The 16,486-nt window shown below is 44.8% G+C and overlaps 1 protein-coding gene across 1 annotated transcript in view; it reads left to right on the top strand.

Moving 5' to 3' along the window:
- SYNE1 (spectrin repeat containing nuclear envelope protein 1) overlaps positions 1–16,486 on the top strand; it is a 575,530-nt gene that overhangs the window by 25,961 nt on the left and 533,083 nt on the right. The gene's annotated exons all lie outside the window — the stretch shown is intronic.

The raw sequence follows: 16,486 nt of genomic DNA, 5'->3' as shown, positions 1-16,486 counted from the left end.
GGGGGCAGTACTGATCAGATGCCACAGTTGAGTTTTTTTGGTTTTTTTTTAAACACTAATTTACCCCCTGTTGTTTTTTGATTCAGTGTATGTATGGATCATAAAATTAAGGACCATGGCAAATCATAAGGACTCTAAAGGACACATAGGGTTGTCTCTTCAAGGGTGTGGTAAATATTACAACCCCTATCCATATGTCTATGCGCGGCATATGGTTCTTTATTATTCATGGAGAGCAGCTGCAAAGAACTGCTCCTGCTCTGGAGGAACCATGTAATACCACGGTTCTCCTGTGGTGGCCACTGCAGAAGAAATGCACAACTGGCAGCTTCCCCCCAAATAAAAGCTGATCATGAGGGATCTCAGCTGCAGTGGTTTCTCATTTAGAGAAATGTTACCCTGATAGGGCAACGTTTTTAAAACTTTTCTTCGGACCCGTCTGTTTGTCCTAAAAAACTGAAAGTACAACCAAGATGTTAAATTCCAGCTCTGGCAGAGCTCTTATGATCACTGTATTTGTTAACTAGTATTACATGAGGCATACTCCTTTTTCCTGCAAATTGGAAGCTGGAACAATACCTCTACATCGCCACCTGTTAGAAGGCAGCATTCCTGCACGTCAATGTCAGACCTTTTAACAAGTCTTGTAACAATGACTGGGAATATAAGGCAAAGCCAGTCTTCTCTAGAAGGAAAAGATTGCCATGTACAGACTGTTTTGCCCCTCATCAGTGTGCAGCTGGTTTCTGGCTTGGCTAGGTGAGAAGCCTATGACATGGGCAGGAAAGTGTATAGTTTCTTCCTAGGGAGCGCACCTAGAAGGTGTGAGAAGACTTACAAGGACGTGCTCTTGCTCTTTTTCGTTGCACAGTTACACATTCAAATGTTACGGTACCAGCATGGTGCTGAATCGATGCGGTGCTGTCCTCTGCATTTAGTAGTGCTCTTGTAATTGGTGAGAGTGGACCAACAGTCGCCACCCCCCCCCCCCCCCAAAATGATTTGTAATTTATGGCATCACCTAGTGGAAACAAACATAATTATTTGCATGCAGTTTCTCTCAGCCATGCTTTTACCTCATTGAAGTCAATGGGGTAGAAATGGCACAAAACACCCATAAAAATATAGAACATTGACAGTAGAAAAAAAGACTGTATGGTCTATCTATTCCATCTTTATATTATTCCCTTTGTAGTCCTCTCTTTCGATAGATGTATACTTATCCAAGACATGCTTGAAATCTCACAGGAAGAGGGTGTGCTATATTTTGAAGAAAATATGCTGTTATAGAAAATGCACAGCTCTGTATACAGACATTTGTTATCATGACTAGCACATCGTGTTGACTCGATTTACAGCATTGTAGTTAAAGTGGCTCTCCAGATTCTGCACAAAATTCCGTCCTAGAGCAGAGGGGCAGGAAGGGTGCTGGTGTATGTGGTCTCCACCACAAGTATGGGTGGAGACCTAGTGATGGGCTGTGTATGCCCAGAAGATGGTGATTGGCTGCCTGGAGCAAGGTCCTAGCACCATGGTGATTTACTTATGGCTGAAATGGAGGGTTAGTTTCAGTGTTAGGCTTACATTATTATGTGTAAATCCTTCCATGTGAGAGCGGCAGGGCGGCATTAATACTGGAAGTATTTACAGCAAATAATGTAAGGCTAACACTCAAACTAGCCCTAACTCTCCATCCCAGCCATAACTAAATCCCCCACGCTGCTAGGACATTGCCGACCCTCATCTCCCCTCTAGACCCACCCCCTGGCCCCCACTCCTCCCCTCACTCTCCCCGCTAGGCAAGGCACATGCAGCTGCAGTTACATTCCCTGGAGCAGCGCTCTCAGCATCTCCTCCTAACTGGTGTCTGGCTGCATCATCGGTACCCCTCCTGTTACAGACCCTGCCGGTGCTTTAGCGGTTAACCGCTGACTGCTCCTCTCACTCACCCTGACCTGGTGCTCTTCTTTGTGCCATAGTGGCTCTGGCAGTGTCACTGTGAGAAGACCGGAGTGGGGAGTGGCAACCCGAGGATGGGAGCAGGCGAGACAGGCAGCCAAGGGAACCGGAGTGGTGAGTCGCAGGACCTGAGGAAGCGAGCCGTGCAAGCTCATCAGGGACTGGGTGTGCCACCTGGCTGTCAAACTGCCTTACCCTTGTCGACACCCACCACTTCCGGTGTCGACAAGGTACAATAGTATCGCAGGAGGGTATATTACCTGCAGTTGTTCTTCTTTGCCTCTTTACCAGTCTGTCAGTTTTGGGCCCTGTTATCACCCGTCCAAGATGACTCCAACAATTTCTTAGCAACCTAATGCACACTGTACACTGCTATGTAATTGGCCAGTGCTAATCACATGAGCAGTAGGGATGAGCGAGTATACTCGCTAAGGCACTACTCGCTCGAGTAATGTGCCTTAGCCGAGTATCTCCCCGCTCGTCCCGAAAGATTCGGGGGCCGCCGCAGCTGACAGGTGAGTTGCGGCGGGGAACGGGGCAGAGCGGGCGGGAGAGAGGGAGAGAGAGATCTCCCCTCCGTTCCTCCCTGCTCTCCCCCGCAGCTCCCCGCCCCGCGGCGGCACCCGAATCTTTCGGGACGAGCGGGGAGATACTCGGCTAAGGCACATTACTCGAGCGAGTAGTGCCTTAGCGAGTATACTCGCTCATCCCTAATGAGCAGCTTTGGTCAACCACAAAACAGGCATAGTGCATTGGTAGTCTTAACACTACCAATGCACTGTGGAGATTAGGTAGTCTGAAGATTGTGTCGGTCAGCTTGTATGCCTGAAAACAGAATCCAGAACCAAAGGAACAGCATAGAACTGCAGGTAATATACTCCCCCCCTCCTCTGGTCCTGGGACAGGATTTTGTCCTGAAACGGGAGGGTTGCTTTAAAGTGTACTTAACTTTACAGATGAGTTTTCAGAATAAGCGATTGTGCTTGTGTGCAAAAGGAATAACCATACTTCTGGCCATTATATGGCTTGTAGCCTGTGCAGTGTATGTCTATGATTCTCAATCCTTTCAGGACTGATAGGAGGAATCTGGCTGCTGTGCTATGTTTTATGCACTGTGCAGAGACCTGCAGATTCTGGTCACTAAATGTCTGTAACAAACAAGGAATCATAACATCATTGTGTAGTATAGTGTACAGCAGTACTGCGCAGTGAAGATATGAATAAATAGCAGCAGATAACTCACTATTCGCTTCTGCACCACCTCTATGTGTGAGTTCTCTACCACCTCCCCCCTCCTCTCTGCTCTCATTGACATCAGTGAGCACATTGACTCATCCCCTTCCTGTTCTGCTATCTCCAGTCATACACTGGACAGCAGGCTCTGTGGCCACAGTTGATTTACAGTGTTTTTCTGCAGATTTTCTGCTACAGAAAGCTGACAGCAGATACATGAAGGCGGCCTAACACTTTCCTGACATGTCACTTGTTACTTGTAGTGGGTTGAGTTAAGCCAGGACATCAATCTGTTTATTTTTTGACATAGACATAGCGGATGATAAAAGTTTACATCATGGTAGCAACAGATTGTAGCCTCCTTATGACTGTGTTTACGTGTTTTAGCTCTTGTCCCAGATGCTGGACGCTATAAACTCAATATGCCGGTATTGCTGCACTCATTTCCATAAATATTTCACTTATTGCCAAGATTCGTAGTGGATTGTGCCCAGGCTGACGGCTAGACGATTGTAATGCATCATGGATGCTCTGCACTGCAGATACCTGTGTACAGTAGAAGACCGTGATGTCATTATGTCAGATTTATGAAGGGTCTATTTATTTATTTATTTTTTTTCAAAAAGCTTTTATATAAATGAGTTAGTGAATGTGTGCTGTACACATTTATTTATTACCAATTCTATATACAAAATGTTTATAAACTGCAACTAGTTCCGCCGGCTCTATAAAGACTGCAAGCAGCTAGAGTGAAGAATCACAGGGGGTTACATACATTACTACATATCCTAGCCCCTCCAATCAGTGTGTAGCTCTGTAGTACAAACACATAAAATGCCAAAGAATTATTAATATTATTGTGAAAAATGGTTTGTTTCTTCCTCAGGAACTCTTGAAAATTGAATTGCAGACTCACTAAGGCCTAAGGCTGCTCTCACACTGGGTATTGTCATTGCGTGTAATGTGGGCAATTTTCCCCCACACGATGCCAATAGCCCATTGGGCCATTCACAGCTGTGTTTTGTTTTTTTTTGTGCATGTATTACTCGCCTGAAAAGAAGAAAAAAGAAAAAAAATCGTAGCATGCATGCACTATCTTGGTGTGTATTACATGCACATACATGCCGAGATATGCAATGACATCCCCATGCACTACTTGCCTGCTGGCGCGTCAGACTCTTGCGTGCGGCACTTCGGCTCACACGGTCATGTCAGCCCATGCAAATTCATCCACAAAAACCAGATGTTCTTCACTTGAGTGCAGTTCTGCATGTCCTCTGTAAGTGGTCTGTTTGTCCGCTGTTTTACTTCAGTATGTCATAGTTTTTAACCTGTCCCCATAGTTCTTTTTTGCACTTCTTAGTGACTGATTAATGACATACGGACAGCACGTGGATGGCATGTGCTGTCTGTAAGATGTGGACTAGCAACTTTGAATTACAATGGGTTAAACTGAGAACCGCAGGGTATTATGTTTTGGACTTTCAGATTTTTATTTTTTTAATCCAATCTGAATTGATCCAATTCCTGCTTTGTGAACATGGCCTAAGCCCGGACTTACAGTAGTGACATTGTCATGACATGAGGAAGAATGTTTCTATAGCTAGCTATCTCAAACGTATGTAAAGCGTTTCTTACTAGGAGTACTATCTGCACTAAATAAGGTATGATTTTTGTAAAGTAGAGACTAATTCAGTGTTTCAGCCTTGTGAAATGCCTGGGAAAAACCTTTTTTTAGCAGGGGCACACCTGCTAAAAATGGGGTGTGGCCAGGGGGCGTGGCTTATCACAACCTATGCATTTACCTTGAATATGCTGGGCACCCGGCAGCCTCTAGTGGGCACAGCGCCCCGGGCCACTTCTGCATCACCTGACCAGCGGTGCTGAACTCACTAGAGGCCGCCGGTTGCCTGGTGAAGGAGGCCCTGCGAACACGAAGACTTTGAAGGGGAGAGGGAGCGTGGTATCTTCTGCAATCAGCTGCGGAAGAACAGCTGATTTCGAGTAAAAATCCTTAGCGATGGTTTGTCTTTTGCGGATTTGCTGCAGATTTTGCAGTGGAGTTTTCTGTTGCAGAAACTTCTCAGCATTTCTACTACGTGTAAACATACCCTAAGGTATACCATACGCAGGGGCTGATGTGCTGCGGCAGATCAGCAGTGGAAAGTTTGCCTCAAAACCTGAACCATTTGGCTTTATCGCATATTTCTGTGTGAAATTCACCCCCTCATTGAGAAGAGGTGAATTCCACTGCTGAAACGACAATAAAATTGACATGCTACATAGTTAAATTTCACACCGCATGTTCATTTACGCACAGGTTTTGTGTTCCGCAGCTTGTGAACGATCCACTTTGCTGCTACTGAAAATCCCATGGAATATCGGTGCCGCATTTCCACATCCAAAACAGAGTCTAAATTTGCACCATTGGTGTTGATTTTGATACAAAATATGCTACATACCCCGCAGCTGATTTCAGAAAATACAGCGTCACCTCTGAAGTCTTCAGCTGTCAGCGCTCCCTTCAACCACTACCCGGCGGCCTCTAGTAAGCGGTTTGTTCCCTTCCTATATAAAACTCCCGGAGTCCTTCTCCTCAGGTGGATCATGTGATCTCAGTTCTGACCAGATCATGATCTGGATTACGGTTTTCTCCAGCAGGTTTCGGGGTATTTTGTAGCTTCCGAATTGTATTGTGTGCACACATCGTGGAGCAAATTAGACACAAGCTATCAGCCTCATATCCAAAATGGCTCTCTGCCCAGAAACAGCCAGACAGGGCCTTTTATTGCAAAGCATAACATGGGCGTGCAACAGGTTACATCAGTAACATATAGGATTCTCATTTGTCGGATCATATAGAATCCCCCCCTCCTTCCTGCCCACCTTCTCTCAAGTCCAATGTATAAGCAAGTCTTTGTCTCACAAACATGTGCTCGAATCTGAAACTGAAAGTAGATATCTCTTTGTTCAAGAAGATTCTGTGTGGGGGATGGGGAGGACTGGGAGAACACTCTGGATAAACTCAAGCAATAACATATAACACTGTGATTTAACTCTTTCCTTATGCAGCAGAGTTTCACATTAGGCTGAAGTCACAAAACACACATAATACGTCTAGTGCAAATCGATAGACATTTTATACTAATTAATTATCATGTCTACTACAATCATATTTACTTTGGTTTATGTACTTTTAAAAAGCCAGCTTTAAGGCCGATTACACATGGGCATATTTGCATTGCAGAATCTGCTGCCGGAAGATGCCAGACAGGTAAGTAGGGGTCACCGGCTCGAACTCCGCTGCGGGAGTCCTGCATGCGGGGTCCAACGCACCCGTGTGCAGGTGGCCTTAGTCACACTTGTCTGTAAGGCAGATATTGATATGAACTCATTATCAGCATTTCCTATGAGGTGTGAAATGATGAGAATGTCATAATAACCTGCCAAAGTACCATTAACCTAAAAAAATTGATGGATGCATCTAATATACTGACACTGAAAAAAGTGAACTATTTTTATGGACTGTTGAGGAATGTCTGGATGGTTGGCATTCCGGATCACGATGGTGCTTGTTAAGCATCAGACAGGAGGCTGCACAGCATGGAAGTGGCTGCAATGTACATAGGAGACCTCCAGAATTTGACAGGCAATCATATGAGGGGTGCAGAGATAGAAAATGCGTTTTTGCCGGAGTGGCCCTTAACGAAGCCTTGCAGATTATCAAATGTTCTGGATTATCGGACGGCTATAGAATAAATTATTGGTTTGGTGTGGAACCTCTAGCTAGTCAACAAGAGTGTATGTTAGACATCCAGTTGTCTGTTGTACAGCTATTAATTTATCATGTTTGTGATAGGCAATTTCACAAATCGTTGCAGATCGTATCTACAGCAGACCTGCCATCTTTCTATGAAATTCTTAGGCCGGATTTATCCGACCGTATTTGCGCATATTCGTTCGTTCACAAGCGCATATTTTGCGTGTGTAAGTCCGTTGCACAATTGAATATGCAGCATGTTTTTTTTTCTGCACAAATAACCCAATTAGTTTACATGTTCTAATTAGCCATGTCAGTGTACGGGACTGTGGCTGCGGGTTTTTTGTGCATGCAAATAGGCACTATTTGCATGCACAAACAGTACAGTAAAAAAATGCAGCAGCACGCACAAATGTGCAACGCCCGAAGCGCAAAAATCGTTCCACGTAAAAAGTCCCTTATTTCTGTGCATTCTGTAAGTCACATGCCGTATTGAAGCGTGACGGTGACATGGACACCGGGGAAGCTTCGGAGTTACGCTACATGGAAGCAGGAAGCCACACAGGAATGTGTAGACGGCAAACATGTAAAGTGAGATTACCTGCAGCGCATTCCTGAGGCCGGCCGCGGCCCGATACTGTTTGTGTAGCTAGGGAAGCCATCGCATAGGTTACTGACAATACCTTGTATACAAGCTGTTCTCTAGGAGCTGCTTAGGGGTTGCACATACCTTTCTTACATTTCTATTAAGTAGCAATGCTAAGTCCTATTGTTAACTCTTTCACAACCAGGGTCATTTATGCTTTTTGGAAGAATGCAGGAACGTATTGGCCTTTCTTATGGCATCTATCTATCTCTTTGATTGGTCTGCAGTGGAGAAAAATTAGAGCAAAAGGCGAAAGATGCATTTGTATCTAATATAAATAAAGCAAATTACAGTAATTAAACTAACACATAAAATCATCCTCTTCTAAGTATAATGTTACCAAATATATGCCCCTTATTTGTCTCCTGATGTAACCATTACAGCCAAAACTAAGGTCCTTTTAAAGGTTCTAAGCCTGTCCCCCTCACCCCGCATCAATAGTGTAGAGTAGCCAGGTACCAATATATTTTGATTAAAGGGTTTGTCCCACGAAAAATATTTTTTTGTAGTAAAATCCAGCCCGTAATCAATTTTTATATTTATTTTTTTAGCACTAATGTTAGAATAGCGCCACCTGCTGTTTCTGTTGAGCGGCCTTTTTGTGTCCGGTCCACTCAGTAAATGCTCCAAGGTGGTCTAATATACTCAATCTTTCCTCTCTGGAGTAGTGCTGTCTCAGGGCTTGTTCACACAGGCGTATTTGCAGCACTAATTACGAGTGCAGTGAATAGACGCTATTGATTTCCATGGGTTTGTTCATATGAGCGTATTTTTCACGCAATGTTCGATTACATGAATAGATACATGGCATGGCCTATCTTGGTGCGTATTATGTGCCACAGTAGGCTATTGAAGTGAATGGGCCAGTGCAAATACACAGTAAATACACAAATACATGGGCCCTTCTGCATACTTTATTGCGTGCTCAGATATTCTGTGTAATTGCGCTCACAAAAGCCTGCAGAACCGTGTGAAATACTCAGATGTAAGCGATTTTCGGTCACCTAAATATGTAGCTTATTTATGCAACCAAAATATGCTTACCCCCGTGTAAATGAGCCCTCACTCTCTAATGTATAACTCAGCATCTCTTCTGACATCAGAGGAGATGCGGCAACTTCAGAAGCTGCTGCCCACCACACCAGAGATCCCTCCATGTACCCAGAGAGAGAAGTGAGACTGAGCTTGTGTGACCCCTGAGTTTTGGAAGGGGAACTTATTTTGGTTTATTATGGCATATATAAAGGATACACCGTTAATTTTCTAGATGGGAATACCCTTGCGGCCTTTGTAATTAGTTCAGTTTGGCAATGTGGTCCTTAGGCTAGAAAATGTTGTGTACCCCAGCTGTATACATGGCTTTGTACACTATATCTTTAGGAGAAATACCTATCAAAACAGCATCTCATGAAAATTCCTACTGTATATACCTGTATCATATTCCTACAGTATATGGCTTTATTCACACGAGAATCGCGACTATCTGATGCATTGGATTCCAAGGCATCAGTTCAGATGGGTGATTTTTCCAGTGTGTTTTAAGCCGGTTGGCAAAGATAGGTCTGGACCTATCATTTAGGCCGCAATATGCCAGCCGGTCCCATAAACTCTCTAAGAGCTGCCAAAAAAGGGAGGTGGGAGGGAGTTTAGCAGCAGCTCTGCTGAACTCCTTTTCCCTCTCTGCCCCTTGCTGGCTTTCGGCAAAGGGAGGGGGCGGGAGATTAGCACATTACCTCTCACCCCCCTCCTGTTGCCGTCAAGGGGCGGAGTGGGGGAGGGAGTTTAACAGAGCCAAACTCTCTCTCCCTGTCCAACGGTATTTAGGGCGGAGGCGTATACTCGCCGCATCTTGGCCAATAAACAGGAGATGCAGCTGCGACTTGGTCATGGCTGCCTCTCGTTTACACAATTTTCATCGGCGGTGTGGCCGTCCGAAAATTGCAGTGCCCTTGTGAAGGAGCCCTATACCTGCAACATGTTCCTACAGTGTACACCTGTAACTATATAACACCTTGCATGATTATGATGAACAGCCGGACATTTCTTCATGGAACATTGCTTTGCCTTTTGCAATTGCAGGCAGATTCCTTTAACCCCTTAACGACGGCCCCATCGGGAAACTACGTCCTCAGAAAGTGGGCCTTAATCCTAGAGGACGTAGTTTTATGCATCCTCTTTGGATTGATGCCCACTGGCCTGAGGACGTGACAGCTCCATGCTGTCGGTGCCCGCAGGTAGCTGACAGCATGGAGCTGTCATCCCAGGATGCGGGCAGTCCCCCCCGGCATTGCGATCGGCGCTATAAAATGAATAGCGCCGATCGCAAAAAAAGTAAATAAAACAGTGTAAAAAAGTAGTAATTCAGCTGCTATGATAGATCGGATCCATCACGGCAGCTGAAAATACTCACACGGCTTGTCGGCGGTGTCCCCCGGAGATCTGGTGCTCCCAGACCCGCCGGCGGCCTTCTGCGCATGCGCGCCTGACGATGACGTCACGCGCACGCGCAGAAGCCCGGGTGTCCCCGGCAAATTTAAAATCTCCTGGCTCCCGGCTCCTGAAGGTAGCCGGGAACCAGGAGGTGTTACCGGGGACCACTGTGAGCGGTCCCCGGGCCCGCGATCACCGCTATCCATTGCGATAGCGGTGATCGCGAAAAAGTTTAAAAAGTAAAACAAAAGTAAAGTTTCACCTCCCCTCATGGATCGGATCCATGAGGGGAGGTGAAGATACTCACCCCCGGTCCTCTGCGATGTCCCGGCACCCGAAATCCCCGTCTGCGCATGCGCGCCCGATGATTGACATCGGGCGCGTGCACAGAGGGGCTCGAGCCCCGGGAAATTCAAAATTGCTCTGCTCCTGGCTGCCATGTGTAGCCAAGAGCAGAGGGATGTCACCAGGGACATGATCACTGTCATCCAATGGATGACAGTGATCATGTAAAGTAAAAAAAAAAGTGCAAAAAGTAAAAAAAAAGTTTTCAAAAGTTAAAAAAAGCTTGCCTTTCATCTCCCCCCACGGATCATATCCGTGAGGGAGGATGAAATGACGTACCTAAGGCCTGCGGATTTATCCGCGGACCTCAACCCAGCTTCTGCGCACGCGCCCGTCACCAATGTGGCAGGCGCATGCGCAAAAGCCGTGGTTTTTTTAAATCTCCCTGCTCCTGGCTACAAAACTTAGCCGAGAGCCTGGAGATTTCACGGAGGGCCGCGGTGAGCGGTTCCTGATCACGTGTTCGCCGTTATCCAAAGAATAATGGCGATCACGTAAAAGTTAAAAAAAGGTGAAGCTTCATCTCCCCTCACTGATGCGATCGGTGAGAGGAGATAACATTTTTTACCGGAGGCCTCCATATTTGCACCCCGACGCAATCTTCTTCCGTGAACTTTCCCGTATTCTGCGCATGCGACCGCTGGCAAAACACCGGACACATGTGCAGGAGTCGGGGAGCACAGGAAACTTAATATCTCCTTGCTCTCGGCGACCAACGGTCACAGAGAGCCTGGAGCAGTGACGGGTGGCCTCGTTGAGCGGTCCCCGGTCACGTGAAAAAATGGTAGCGATCTACCTTTGGCCGGTCTCACATGACCGGATAGGAATTACGGATTCCGCATGCGTTTGATTAGCGGTAATACGCAGATCAATCGCATTGGATTACACAATTCCGCTCACATTAGCGGGTTGGAATTGCGTAATTCACTCGCAGAAAAGAGAACGCAGCAGGTTCTATTTTACCGCGGATATCCGCAACATAGAGCCCATTGTGCTCCATGGTCATGGATATACCTGCAGCCCATACGCAACTACATTGTATACGGGCTGCGGGTACCCGCGTCATCGCTAAGCGACGGTGCGGGAAATACAAACAACAAAAAAAAAAAGTGTACTGCGCATGACCGCCCGTGTAAGTACGCAGTTATGCGCAGTACATTACGCGGCCGTACACAGGGTCACAGCCGGGCTCACAGCCGGGATCCACCTACGGCTGCGTGAGCCCGGCGTTATTCAGACCGCTACCTGTAATACGCAATTTACAAGAAGCCCCGGGAACGCTCGCCTTCCTGCAGTTCCAGGAGCAGCTTGTTGAGCGCCTTCTGTGTGAGACCGCCGCACCTCATCAAGCTTACGGAGACTCACAGAGCGCCACTTTTTACACCCCATCCCCGCCACTGAGGTCAAAAAATGACTCCCAAAAAGCATGAGAGGAGGGGGGATACCCGGTTTTATTGCCCCATGTGCCCATCCCAACCAGCCTCCATAATTACCCGTCTTTGGAAATACTACACAGTTCACATTATTACTTTTATCTAAGATTTGGGGAACGCCGAAAAGGGCGTGGAGGGAGGGGGGGGGGGGGGATTTTAGGGAGTCAATTTTTATTCTGTACAAATGAGCAATGGGGCCTGGAATGTATTCAGTTGTGCCCTGCAATCCAACGGGTGTTCCCTCCATTACAGGCCTTGTCATGTTTCCTGTAAGTAGATTAGGGCCACAATGGGTATGTTTTTGAACACGGGACAAACGGGGGGATCCATTTGGGGGTGAACGTCTTCATTCCTATGTACACTGTACAAAAAAAAAAGTTTTTAAATTGACAAAATTGCCAAACAAATGAAAATTGTAATTTTTTTCTTCTGCTTTGCTGAAATTTATTCAAATACTGTGTGGTCAAAATACGCAGTACACCCCTAGATGAATTCGTTAAGGGGTCTAGTTTTTAAAATGGGGATATTTGTGGGGGTCTTTATAGTTTTGGACGCTCAATGACTCTAAGTGGGCAATGGGGCCTGGAATTTATTCCGTTGTACCCTAAAATCCAACGGGTGCTCCTTCCATTATAGGCCTAGCCATGCGTCCTTTAAGTAGATTAGGGCCACAAGGGGTATGGTTCTGAACACGGGACAAACAGGGGTATCCATTTTGGGGTGAAAGTCTTCATCCCTATGTGTGCTGTACAAAAAAAACAGTTTTTAAATTGATACAACTGCCAAAAAAATGAAAATTGTAATTTTTTTCCTACTGCTTTGCTTAGATTTATTCAAAAATTGTAGGGTAAAAATACACAGTACACCCCTAGATAAATTCGTTAGGGGGTCTAGTTTTCAAAATGGGATCATTTGTGGGGGTTCTCTGTTGTTTTGGCCGCTCAAGGGCTCTACAAGTGTGCAATGGGGTCTAAATCACCTTCATGCTAAATTTCTGTTCTGAAAGCCACCGACTACTCCTTTCATTTTGGGCCCCGTTGTGCATCCAGACAAAAGATTAGGGCCACAATGGGTATGTCTCTGAACACGGGACAAACAGGGGTATCCACTTTGGGGTGCAAGTCTTCATTCATGTGTGTGCTGTACCAAAAAAGCAGTTTTTAAAACGACAGAATTGCCAAAAAAACGAAAATCACAATTTTTTCCTTTTGCTTTGCTTCAATTCATTCAAAAACTGTGGGCTCAAAATGGGCAGTACACCCCTAGATAAATTCGTTAAGGGGTCTAGTTTTCAAAATGGGGTCACTTGTGGGGGTTCTCTTTGGTTTTGGCCACTCAAGAGCTCTACAAAAGTGCTATGGGGCCTAAAACGCCTTCAAGCAAAATTTATGTTCTGAAAGACACCGACTACTCCTTTCATTTTGGCTCCCATTATGCATCCAGACATGAGATTAGGGCCACAATGGGTATGTTTCTGAACACGGGAGAAACGGGGGTATCCATTTTGGTGTGTAAATCCTCATTTTCATGGGCTCTATAGGAAAAAAATATGTCTTTAAAATGACATATTTGCTAAAATATGAAATTTTATTTTTTGTCCCCTAAATTGAACTAATTCCTGAAAAGAACTGGTGGGGTCAAAATACTCATGACACCCCTCAGTGAATACACTAAGGGGTGTAGTTTTTAAAATGGGGTCATTTGTGGGTGTATCTATTATTCTGACACTTATGAGCCTCTGCAAACTTGGCTTGGTGCAGGAAAACAAAGTGCTCCTCAAAATGCTGAAAAGTAATGTTAAATTTGTACGTCCTCTAAATGGTTAAAAAACACAAAAGTTTTTCAAGTGTGCATTCAGAATAAAGTAAACAGATGGAAATGCATATTTTATCAAAAATTTGTACAGTATGTTTGGACATATTTGAGATATTACGGTTGAAAATGTGAAAAAATGACAATTTTTTTCAAAATTTTTCCAATATTGGTACTTTTAATAAATATACACAAATTATATCGGTCTCTTTTTACAATCTAAATGAAGTACAACATGTGGCGAAAAAACAATGTCAGAATCACTGGGATATGTAAAGCCTTTACGGAGTTATGCCACGTTGAACGACGCATGTCAGATTTCCAAAATTTGGCTCCGTCACTAAGGCGCAAACAGGCTTCGTCACTAAGAGGTTAATCCATTGATAGGGATCCATACAGTCCACAATCCAGCATTCACTTTGAGCGCAGAATATAATGGGGAATGTGGAAACATCAATGATGGACTAAAGTGAAATAACCAATTACATCATTCCTATGATTAAAAACCAGTGATTGTATCAGATATTGCGTTAACTCTGAACTTTGGATTTTTCTTGGCGCCGGACTTGGATTCTTTGGGCCTGCCAGCAGAAATGATTCTGATGGTCCATCTATACAGAAAGAATAAAAAAGTTGACATATTTGTTGTGTTAGAATATAATTTCTGAATCATGACATGAATATTTTAAACATGCAATGTGTTGTTGAATAGCAATGAGACTAATGTTCCTTCCTACAAAAAAAAGAAAATAGTGGCCAGGTTAATGCAGTTCGTGACTTGAGTACTAGATATCAACTATGACCCAGAAGCAAGAGACTTATTTGTGAAGCCATTCATAAGAAATACATCCCAGTCAGCAAGTTTACTGCAACTGTCTTACTGGTATACCCCACATGAAACTCCCCGTAGTGGTAACTTGGATGGGTCCCGTGCTACCGACAGGGAAGGAGATGGTAGAGCCCCGTGACAAGGCTACAGTCTATCCTGCCATCTCCTCGGCTTTGGATCCGCTCCTTGGACGCTGCACCAGTTCACATGCTTGCGTGTTACACCCTTCCCGTGGAATGGAATGGCAATTAAATGCCTAATTAGGGCGAGCTGCCTTCTTTTGCCTCCCCTTTTTCCAGTTGCCATATAAGTCGTATATCTGAAGCCCTAAATCTTTATATAAAGGTCGATGATGTGACTTCTAGAAGCTTTTTGATTATTTAAATTTCTGTGTAAAAATAGATGAAAGACGGATTAGTGCCGGTAACCCAAAGCGGTGCGTGATTTGTCAGTGGCCCATATTTCTTTGGCTGCACTCTGCTCTCTGAATGTGTGAAGGAGTATTTGCTTATGACTATTATCCTCATAGAAAGACTAAATAGGTAAATACAAAGCTGCCAACAAAGCAAGTGGACACACCTATAATAAATATATGTTGATGCCGTTAAGCTGCTTAAATACCTGCAAAAATATTTTTAGAGAGCTCAAGTAGGAGATGGATAACATTCTTCTGGATCTTTGAGTCGGTAAGGATATTGTTACTCCTTAAGGAGCGCACCTAGAAGGTGAGTTAGGAGACTTATAAGACCATGTATGCTCCTCTGGGAAATATATGCAAATAAGGCTTCTTTCACGGCCGGCCAATATACGCTATGTCGGGTGAGATAAATTTGGTGAACGGGCGCACAAATCAAACGTTTGTGCGCCCGTTCAGATGGCCTGGTGAGCCCGTTCTCACCAGGCCATCGCCCATTTCCCCTCCCTCCACATCGCAGGCTCACCTCTCTTCCTCTCCGCTCGTTCTGTGCAATGGGAGGGGGCGGGATGGGGCCGAACTAAGCACCAGTCCACCCCACCTCCTCCCATTGATGGTGTTGGACAAGGGGCAGGGAGAGGGCAGACACTTAACTCCCATAGGAGCCCATGCAGCAGCCGACGTATTCCGGCCCAAAACATAGTTCCATAACTATGTTTTGGGTCCAACGTTAAAACGCCTGGCACTATATTGGCTTGTCCGGGCGTTTTTAAGTCTCACAAATACGCCTATATGATCTAATGCATTGGAATCCAATGCAGCAGATCACAGCCCATATCGGCCGGCCGATATGCGCTCATGTGAAAGAATCCTCAGGAAGATGAAACCATAACTCTGCAGCGCCACCTATTGCAATCTTGCAAGTTAATGTCAGACCATTTATACAAGTCTTTATAACAATGTGGAAAACCAAAAGCCAAATAACCATACACAGACAGCTGTTTTGGGGTTCTTGCCCCTCATTGGTCCAGAATCCTACTGCACATCAGTCCAGAACGGCACAAGACAGTTCAAAGTATTAACTGGTCCTGTCCGCACTCCTGACGTGTCTGTTATAGTAAATGCTTGCATTCTACATAACTAACAATTCTGGAGCATCTTTTCTTATAAGGTTTCATTCATACGGGGCAGTTAAGTTGCTATAAAAACCGAACCAAAAGGTGCATTGGTGAAACCATGTGTGTTTTTACTATTTTTGCAGTAAAATGAGGCAAAAAACGCACGCAGTTTTGCAAATGCACTTTTTGATGCATTTTTTTATTGCAACCGAACTGCCCTGTGTGAATGGAGCCTAATTCTGTGTTGTTCCTCTGCTGTTACTCCTAGAAATTTATAAATATCTTAAACTAATGGGCGTTACCATTCTCCTCATCAATGAGATGTTCCCTGCACAGTCTAAGCCCTTATTCACACTACTGTATTTAGCCGCGTTAAAAAAAAAAAAGAAGAAAAATATCACCAAAAGAAATCGCAACCATCCGAAACATTGAATTCCAATGTATTCCGATGGACAATTCTTGAGCGTGTAAAAAAAAAATTGTTGGGAAATCTAGCACATTGGTGA

Source organism: Eleutherodactylus coqui, chromosome 3 (assembly GCF_035609145.1).
Source record: "Eleutherodactylus coqui strain aEleCoq1 chromosome 3, aEleCoq1.hap1, whole genome shotgun sequence".
Classification (NCBI taxonomy): Eukaryota; Metazoa; Chordata; class Amphibia; order Anura; family Eleutherodactylidae; genus Eleutherodactylus; species Eleutherodactylus coqui.
The sequence above is the reverse complement of the archived record's forward strand: the minus strand, read 5'-3'. Positions and strand labels throughout refer to the sequence as shown.